This window comes from Thunnus maccoyii, chromosome 13 (assembly GCF_910596095.1).
Source record: "Thunnus maccoyii chromosome 13, fThuMac1.1, whole genome shotgun sequence".
In the NCBI taxonomy this organism is placed as follows: Eukaryota; Metazoa; Chordata; class Actinopteri; order Scombriformes; family Scombridae; genus Thunnus; species Thunnus maccoyii.
In genome coordinates, this window is record NC_056545.1 from 23,300,047 (window position 1) to 23,310,689 (window position 10,643).

Below are 10,643 nucleotides of genomic sequence, written 5' to 3' on the forward strand. Positions count from 1 at the left end.
CTTCTTTATCCCTTTGTTCTCATGTAAGAAAATTCTCCAATTTGCTGCTGTACTGTGTAACGGTCCATGGGGAGCAATGGCTGATGAGGCAGGAAGCCATGTCATCGAGCGCAGACAGGGCTCACTGTCTTTGTTATTACAAACTGAAGCCTCAGGAAGCCATTCTGCACAAAACAAAGGGTAAACCCTCACGCCTCTGGTGCTGCTTGATGTGGCAAGTTGCCAAATCTCACTCTCCAGCAGATGTAGGGGGTCAGGGCTTCCCTAATGCCCTCAGATCACTGAGACTCATGTAAACAAAGAACTGCTTGAATTAGCTTCCATCTTCAATCTTCAGACCCACCACTGGCATAGCTGATTTCAAACAAAGAGGGAAATACATTTTAATCTCTTGTCACTTTTCAAAGTACTTCAATTTAGAATGCACAGTGGGTTCTGAGAATTTTTCTGATCATGATAAAAAAAAAAAAAAAAAGAGTACTGTGTTTTGTCTAAATGGAAGAATAAAAGGACAGTACAGTGTATTTTCTTGCTTCTTGTCATCAGATAATTATCATGGTCTTGAACAACAACTGTGTGCACAAGTTATTTGTGCATTAATATATTTCACCCCTTATTTCGTTTGAAAATGCCATTCACTGTCAGCCATGGTGAAAAAGTATTGAAGACCACTCTGGCTGTTCCTACCCATTGATAATTGAGCATGTGACACATCTATATATACCTCTACTTTTGCTGAAAATGGAGTAAAGAGAAGGTCATTTTTGCACTTTTACATATGAAATAAAGATGATTTGTTTACTGGCCACTTGATGATTAAGATTTAGGTGTTGAGGATGAATGGAAGCAGAAGGAGGATAAATGACTGTGAAGATGAATAAGGCAGGAAGTCATTGCACTGGGGTCACCATGTTGGACAGATGAGTGGGAGCCTGAGAGAAAAACATTCACATTCAACGCAAATGCTTAACTAATGCAGTTCAAAGTAAATACAGTGTACTTAAAATTAAATTCACCATAAGTCAGACTTGTTGTAAAAATAATAATACATACAATAATACATACATGCTCTTCTACAGACAGGACTAGAATGCTGTTGAGAAGGCCAGAACAATCTAGATAAGCACCTTGTTACTTAAATGTGCTGTTACATGTTTGAAAAGGCACCATGATGGTTATGTATGTGTAGAAAGCATGTTTATGAATGTGAAAATAGCCTAAAAGTGTGCCTGCTCTGTATGCAGCATGTGTGTGCCTACAAGTGTGTATGTATGTGTATGTATGTGAGGCAAAGAGATCACTCCGGTATATTATCTGAGCCAGAGCAAGATAGGAGATGTTTTCCTTCCAGGATGCTGGGCAGGTTTGAGACAGAGGGGTCTGAACAGAGGGGGGACGAAAGCGAGTGAGCCAGAGGGCGGAGGGGAGTGGATGAGCTGGTGAGATGATAATGCAGCATGACACCTCTGAAATGAATCCCTGGTTACCATGGAGAAGAAGCAGGGTGGGACAGTCTCTTAGGAGCCTCAAATAAAGCCAGCTGTAAATGATGTTTGATTAGTATTTAGATCATGTTCCAGCTCAGCAGAGACATTTTGTCAGCTGTTTGTGCATCAGTACTTCTGCTATTGTTCAGTCTACCCCAGTGAAACTCACAACTCTAATCTTTACAGTGTATTAAGTGTAATTACTAACTTTAATCAATAAAGATTAAATATTCAGCTTTGTTCTGAAACTGTAGCAAACATCTTACAGTATGCATTCATGAATATCAGAACTTGGCAATACACTTGACAAGACCTTGGATGTTTCTGCAAGGCACCACTTAAATGCCTTTTTAGAGAGATTGTCTTTTCAATGGAATATAATAATTAAAAGAAAGCTTTTGTTGCATTTGCAATTCATTCTGTTTCTCTCACACAGCACCATACTGATTCGAGATTTATAATTTGAGATATCTCTTGAGTTGTTAATTACAGACTTCTGCTACTGAGTGAATTAAAAATGTTTTTGAAAAGCAGTAAAATATGATAAAATGTGAGTCAGAACATTTTATAAAATTTCTTGTAGTGTATAAGTAATCCAAAATTAAATGAGTAATTTTTTCCTAGCAATTGTTTTTTCTATTATGAAAGTAGTCTCTGCTAATTCACCTATAGACTGAGATTTTCCAGCACAGTGCGCAGGTGCGCTAGGGTATTATACCTTTTCCATCCTATATGTAAATTTGCAGCACACAATCCTGTTTGCTAGAAGCTTAAGAGCTGGGAGGTATCTGTGTGCCACATAGCAAATATGAACTTATTTACTCATGCACCTCAGCATATTAAGTAGATTTTATTTCAGTTATTCAACTGGGGCATTTTTAAATGTAAATTCATGGTTGTGAGAAATAAAATCATGGTTATCTAAATATAGAAATTAGACTATTTGCATATTCAAGAGTGATGTACAGTGGGTCAAACAGCCAAAGTCAATAATAATAACAAAGCATATAGCTGGTATTTACTTATATATAATATGTGGCAGGTGCAAGATAAAATTGTAAAGGTTTTGGCTGTCGCCACTATAGCAATATTACATTATGTCCGAATTACAGAATTAAGGACAATGAAAGGCGGAGTATATAGAAAATTAACTGAGTGACTACTGCTCAATGAATGAATACAGTTGAATACTGAGAGAGTAAATTTGGGGTAGGTAGACTATGTGATATTTAGACTGTTTGTCCTCTGTTTTTTTTTTTTTTTTCCAGTGCTGCCCTTGCACTTCTCCATACTCTTCTGTCAGCTATGCCACCAACGGACTGCTTACCAAGCTGGAACTAATCACATCTGACTGCTATCTGTCTCCATCAATTACACACTATGTGCCTCATGCCCCCCTGCCACAGCGTAGTGAAAAAGATCCTACCACACATTCACAACAGACACCTGCTGAACATGTGCAGAGAAGTTATTTTGTTGAAGCACAGTGTTGGATTTTAAATACAACAATGCTTATATTCGTTAATTAATTGACTTACAATACCACTTCTTGAGTGGTATTGTTGGGGCCGGTGTATGGGGGGGTCTATCTCAGTAGAAACGGGCCAGTTGATCACAGGCCTAACACATATAGACAATCACTCACTCACACTTACAGTCAGTTATCGGCTCACCTGACTTGCTTTGGACTGTGGGAGGAAACACAAATTGAAAGAACATACAAACACAGGTCAGCGTGGCCACAGTGATCACTGAGCATCATTTTTAATACATATTCAATAGCTCTGATAAAAGAAAATCATTCCATAATTTTAAGATTAATAAATGATATCATGCTCAGTTTAATACTAATTCTAATTGATGACCAATCAAATACTTCTGTATTGAATTAAGCTGTCATTTGTAGTAGATTGTATTGATGCAAAACTCAATACTAATTAAACTAAAATGAAATCATTACCAACTGCAAACATGTAAAGCCCACAGCTTTATACAATCAAAATCTGATATCCACACCCTTGAATTGCTACTGCACAAAATATTTAGATTGTACACTGATAATCAACTAGCTATAACACTAAAATGTATGATTTTTTTTTTGTTTTAATACAATCAGGTCACATAGTACATTACTACTGTATATACTGTCTATTTTAGGCTAATAAACCAAGAGATTATGTTATTTGTGGTCGTACCAGATGAAAGGTTTTGTAGATATTTCATCTTCTCCCACGCACTATCTACCATTTTTCTTCTTCATCCCCTCCTCTTGCTCTTGTTCACTGTCTGGCCCATGTTGCATGTATGGGGGATGTCTGACAGAGACAGATTGCACAGCCACAGCTTAAAGGTGACTGCCTCGCTCCTTCTTCCCTAAAGCGCTGGATCATTGGAATCCATCATGGGCAGTAGCGCCGGTCTCCACATAGACAGATCACATGGAAAAGACAACAACAGATGGGCAGCACAACAGAGAAGAAGAGGGGACTATATCTGATATGAAAGAAAAAAGACATAAATAAAAAAAGAGTATGGGACACAAAAGACTGGATGAGGGTGTGGTAGTGAGAATGTTGAAGAGAATCACAGAGTTGTGGGATGAAGAGAAGACGAACACAGAGAAGTGCTGTAGGGCTTCTCCTCTGGTCACAGAGGAGTGTACTGGGGGCTGGGTGGGCATGTGAATGGGGAGCATTTATCATTATTGGCTCGCACCTCCATCCCTTGCTCAACCTGACATCCCTCCTACCATTGACATAAATCATGATTTCTCCATAATAGGTCCCCCTCTCTGCCACGGAGGGGAAGAATGCACTGTTCATATCGATTTCAGTCTCTCATCACTCCACCCTCCCACATTTCAGTTCAGCACAGTGATGCATAATCATTAACAAACATTGCTGATTTGGAATTTGTGGGATGAGATGTAAAGTTTGTTTGTACATGGCTAAATTTGGATGCATGACAGGCAGAGAGGAGTAAACTATTGTTCGCAGAGCTCGTTTTCCTGATCATTACTGTTGGAGGAAATGGAGAGAATCATAGCCATCAGAAAATAAAGAGAAAACAATGATTAACCTGAGCAAGCACTTTAACAGTTTTCGGCCCACAGCCTCTGAAACCGAAGAAATGTTTGCCTCAGGTGCAAACACCCAGACACAAAATGCTAATGCAATGCTGATGTTTTCACTCTTTTTTGTTGTTTATTTAAAAAAAACAAGGGTATGTAAACACGACTTATTTTATAAGGGAGGTAAATTCATCATATAGATTAAAAATATAAAGAAAAATATCTCATAAACCTCAGAGTAGGGATCTAGTGGGCCAGAGGAGAGGAGATGCCTTACAGTAGACAAAGAGGAGAACTTACTTTAACTTTGACTGAGTTGTGCAGGTATTTACACATTAATAACTTCATTGTTGGTTTGAAGTTCAAATTAATTTGTCAAGTGCTCCACATTTAAACCATTAGCACGTTTTTGGAGGAGAGGATCATCTACAACTAACCAGGAATAAATGTATTTGAATTGTAAAAAAATTAGTAAACTTAATGTTTACCTTATATTAACCCATTTCATTTATTTCAAGTTTATTTAGCTGTCCCATTCAGGACCAAGAAAGTCTTCTTTTCTTCTCACAAATATTAAAAAGCTGTATTTGTCATCTGAAATCTTTGTTTTTCAAAGGCAGCGCTGTGAGCAGCGTACACACTACAAATAAGAATCATAATCTGCTTCTGAATCATTAAAAGTAATAAATATTTCATTTGAGGTCTTTTTTATAATTAAACATTAAAATTTAATAGATTCTTTAATATGTTAACCAGGAGGCACTACAGGACTATATTTTACAAGTGTCTTGATTAATCACTTAGCAGCAAATGCATTTTATGCAATTTATAGTATAATTAGTCATTTTGTGTTTCAGTTGTGGCTGAAGATATATGTGAAAAGCTGAATGAACTGTCCATGGAAAGAATTTGATTCTTTTTTTTTTTAACAATAAAAAGGTTTCATTAAAAATAGATTAATTTTTCACTAATCTACAGTGCACTGCAAAATACAGTATTATTTGATATTTCCTTTACTGTTTTAAATTAGGATGACTGAACTATTTTGTCTCTATTTTACAGAAGCAACACAATATCTCATTTTGGAATGATGCTTCAAAGTATTATATTCTATGTTAATGGAACATTCATAATGCCTGATGAGGAGCTTAAAGGTATACTATGCAGGATTTCTTGGTTGGTATTTGTAAACACACAGCATTCAAAGTTGGTCCCTCCTCCCCGGCTCAACTAGCAAGAGAGAGAGAGAGAGAGAGTGGATGAAGAGAGCAAGCCGCGCTGGCGAGAACAAATAAAATCAGACAAATATCAGACAAATATTAAAAAAACAAAATGTTATTTTCTGATTGTTTCATGGTGGTTACATTCTAAAGCACAAATAAACATGCCCACACCTCCGTGGAACCCTGTAGGAAGGTGCTGCATTACTGGATTTTGTGTGAATACAGAGCTTCATCCTGTCCTCAGTTTAGAAGGCACACAGACCTGCAGCTTTTTATACATCCATGACACAGACACAGAGAGCAGAGTGGAGCAGAGGAGAGAGACATGGACAGCGATGTAACCTGGTCGCTACTAGGGATGTGTGGAGAGCCCAGTGTTTGTATTTGTATCTGTATTTGTTGAGGTAGCAAAATTATTTATATTTGTATTTATATTTGAATAAAAGAGGAAATAGGTGTAAAAAATACAGTTTTTGTTTTTATTACGCTTTTAATTTTAGGATATTAAAGTGTTAAAATGTAACACTTCATAATATCTTATGAAGGAGGTCCCCATACTGGGTCTTGAACTCGAGTCTCCCAGATCATAGACATGCGCTGACTACTGAGCTAAAACTAAGTGCATCGCAAATGTGCAGACAGACCTCTACTTTATACACCCTTAACATAGAGACAACACAGCATGTAATGTGTAGAGAAGAACTTTAAAGGCGATTCTTGCTGTGCACTTTTCATTTATTGCCTATTTTTTTACAACCTAACTTTGTGGAGAGGAGAAGGGGAACAATAGGTTATGGAGAGTCCCTTGGGAGCACTTTGCTTGTGTCAGTAGCTCAGCTTTATCTCTTTGGAGTGATGTCCAAATAAGGAAATGTGTAACATGTAGCAGGTGGATGTGATTCACCTGGTTGAGACCTGCTGGTAGATGTAACAATGGAGCAGAGGAGACAGACTGAGATAGCAATGTAATTGACCTGTACACTAGTATTTAACATGTTTTCTTTTTTCTTCTCGAAAAACAAATCATTTTTAAAATATTTGTACAAAATAAATTTTCATAAAAAACCCACTATTTGTGCTTTGCCAAATAATTTGTAGTCAGGCACACCCCTAGTTGCTACATTACAAGTCCTGACCTCACACCCTGTGTGCTGTTATTGGTTGGGGGCTACACACCCACTGCCCAAAGCAGCAATACAGCAAAATTATAAGAAAATAAGAAAATACAGGCAGAGGGCAGGGTCTCTGTAGATAAATACACCGCCACATTTCTAGTGGGTCACAAATGATGACTGAGAGGAATACTTTTGTAACAGTGTATACATTGTTTTTTTTTTTTTTTGTTTTTTTTTAGTAAAATCTTGCTTATTGTACCTTTAATAGTGGCCTGATTTGTGAGTACTCATTTATCCCTTATGCCAGCTTTCACACTGTGTATATGCAATTCTAAAGTCATTTGTACAACAGCAATGTAATGTAAGTGTGTCAGGCTATTAGGCAAAAAGCTTGCGTCATCCATTTTGAAAGAAATGTCTAGATATTAATTAACTTTGGTTATTGATTGTCCTTTACTTCCTTAATGATGTCTGTTATTTTTATGTTAGCTGGTAAAGTAATATCCTTTCCAAGTTCTTTTTTTCTGCCTAACTGCTATTGTCAGCCCCTTTACAGTACACTTTTCAAAAATTGTATTATTACTGATACTAACATAATGCCAATTAATAATGTTTATGTCTAATGACAAGTAGTATGGTGGGCACTTACTGTTCTGCATGGCAGCTAGTTTTTGTCCATTTAATTGAATGGGTATGGCAATGTGAAGCAACCACATGATATCACACTAAAAGGCAGTGTGGCTACATTTAACAACACTTAACAAATATTGTTTTCAGTAATATCTCCTTTTTAACTTGAACTAAATCTTCTACAATTCCTCCAATTATTGGGTGAATGGCTCCAGCTTAATGTGAGCCCCCGTGATGAAGATGAATGGATTGTTGGTTCATGATCACACTGGTATTACTATTTGAATCAAACATAATTTAACTTGTGATAAACCATAGCTGGCCGGGAGAAAGGACTGTAAAGAAGTGGAGGTCTAGCAGATGAGCCAGACTAGATTTCTGACAGGCCTAGTTAATGATGCCCAGGCTTAACTACATATGTGGAGATTAAGGGTTGAGATTAAATATGAGGGCCATACATATAGAGCCTAGATAAATGATTTGAGGGGTAATTGCAGTGTTCTAGGATTTTGGTAATGGACTGTATTGCACTAATGATAAAACATGAGCATCTCCTAAGATCCTTCACTCAAAGTGCCTCCTTGGCCTTTTGGTTTAACGGCCCAGATCTCCACATTCCTCTAGCTGTCATATGTCTTTCCAAGATAACATGAGGAGAAAAGAGCTCTCCCCGCTCAATCATTAGCAGAGTTATTAGCTATTTTGCTATGAATATTATCATACGGGGAGAGGGGTTGAAAGTGGATGTCCTCTGGGCAATTGGATCCCTGTTATGAGACTACTTCGATGTTGCTGATAGCAGAAACATGAAAAGGAAAAAGGAGACTAGCATGATATGTTTTCCTTAAACAAACAACAAATTAGAATGTACATTTCCTGAAGTAAATGCCTGTAATTGCTGCAAACTGATTTATTTTTACTGTAGTGCCACCTATGGGTGAAACTGCATCCGATTGTACAGACTTCTTCAGCTTTCCCTTCTGTACAGCAACCCCAAATTTGGATTGCAATTGGATGATGCATTCAAGAGTTATGGCTCTTTAAGTGTATTTCAGTCAGTGAAGGGATAACAAAAAACTAAAATATATGTTTAGTGTTTTACATGCCATGGTAATCCCTGAAGGTTTGCATATTTATTACAAGCTGAATCGTCTTTATCAAGTAAAGCAGCCCTGTTAAGGTTATTGAGATAGTATAGAGCATTATGAAGGCCAATAAAAACTCTCATAATGCATGCTTTATAATGTGCTAGGTACGTATATAGTAATGGATTGATATTGGCTTGATAAAAAGTGTTACAATACTTCTGTTATAATCAGAGCAGGATAATGTTTCACTGCCAGCTGGCACACATTCCAGCTAAGCTGCTAAACAGCTCAGAAGGATGCTGCTTAAGTGCTTGGGCACACATTTGTCAGCAGCCTTTTGTCTCATATTTGAGTGATTATGAATGGAAGTCACTGAATGGAGAAGAAATTAAATAAAAATAAATGCTTTCATCTCATTGCCTGAAATGCACGATGCATGAGGTTGACAGAGATACTGTAACATGTTTAGAAAAGATTAACTGGTTAATGAAAAGTCAGGGTACACATTTTGATTACCAGTGAGGGAATTCTTGTAAGACGTGTAATGAAAAAGATAAGATACATTAAGATGAAATTAAGATTGGCCAGCATAAGGACAGAAATATAGCAGTTATGTACACTCAGAACTACTCATAATTATTTATGTTTGACTCACATAACTAATTTATTATTTTTTTCTGAGAAATGTTTTGTGTGGGGAAAATACACATACAAACACACCCACACACACAGAGTGCCTCCGTCACAAAATACTGGAAAAAGAGATGTTACAAACCAGGCATGCACTGCTTGTGAATCACCAAGTCTGTGTCTGAGACAAAGGCCACTGAAGATTTGAGGTCAAGGCCAGAGATGAATGATGATGGGATGCTGAAACTGGCAAGCTACAAATTGACTAGAGAATTGTTTGATGCATTAAATGCCACTTTGCAAAAATTAGACACCACATCTGTCAAGTTTGTGGTCACACATAATTAAAAGTGCTTGTGAACACAAATAAAACCAGCAGATAAGCTATGAGGCTTCATTATATTAATGTTTTCCTGCATGTAACATATCTGATAGTTCTCCTTATGATATTATCATTCTAGCAGTGAAAACAGAAGGTGCAACAAATCTCCAATATTTACATGTGCGTTCATTTTATGCGACAATTAATAAGAGGGTTTTCAATGGCAGGCATAACAAGGCTGTGCATGTTAGAGTGGATCATTATCACACCTGAGAGAATCAACCCAATAATGAATACCAGTGCATCAGAAGTCCAGCTAAAGTTCATAATCTGAGCGAGCTATGTACTCCACTATCATTATGGCTATAGTGTGAAGAGGAGACAGTAATCAGACAGAGGGTCATATTACACTCTTTTTCTTGTTGAGGACAGAGTGCCACTTTGCTTGTGTAATTGTTCTAATTGTACCATATCCGAGAGGAGTGACCACAGAAATGGGAGACTCTCTAAATCAAGAGCTCTTACTGTTAATTAAGGAAAAATGCAATGGCATGAGATGTACCCTATGATTTTGTCCAGTAAATGTGCATGTAACATATCCACTTAGTTTACTGAAATTCAAAAGATATGAACTATAACTAACTACTTTAGCAGTTGGCAATTTAAGAAAACCTAACAAAAATACAAAGTGCTGAGCAAAATGTTATATTAAATACTCACCTTATGGGGTGCAAGAAAGATGCAGCAAAACATGATGACTTGTTATTATTTCAGAATAAAAGTAATTTAAAAAAGCATTTCTAATACTGTACAGTACAGTTTAAACACAAATAATTTACCTGGTATAGATAAGAAGATAAGTGGACCATCTAACTTCAGAAATTGTCAAAGTACTTCAATCACGCAGAAGAATGGGGGTTGGGAGGTGTTACTAAATGGAAGGGTTATTATGTCAGATTGTGGCAGCTAAAGCCTGCTGCCTCTCCACCTGCTCTCTGTGCTGTGTTACAGTGCGCAGAAAGCCTCCTTACCTCTAATGGTAGTTTACAGAACGTTTACCCACAAGTGTCATAATTTG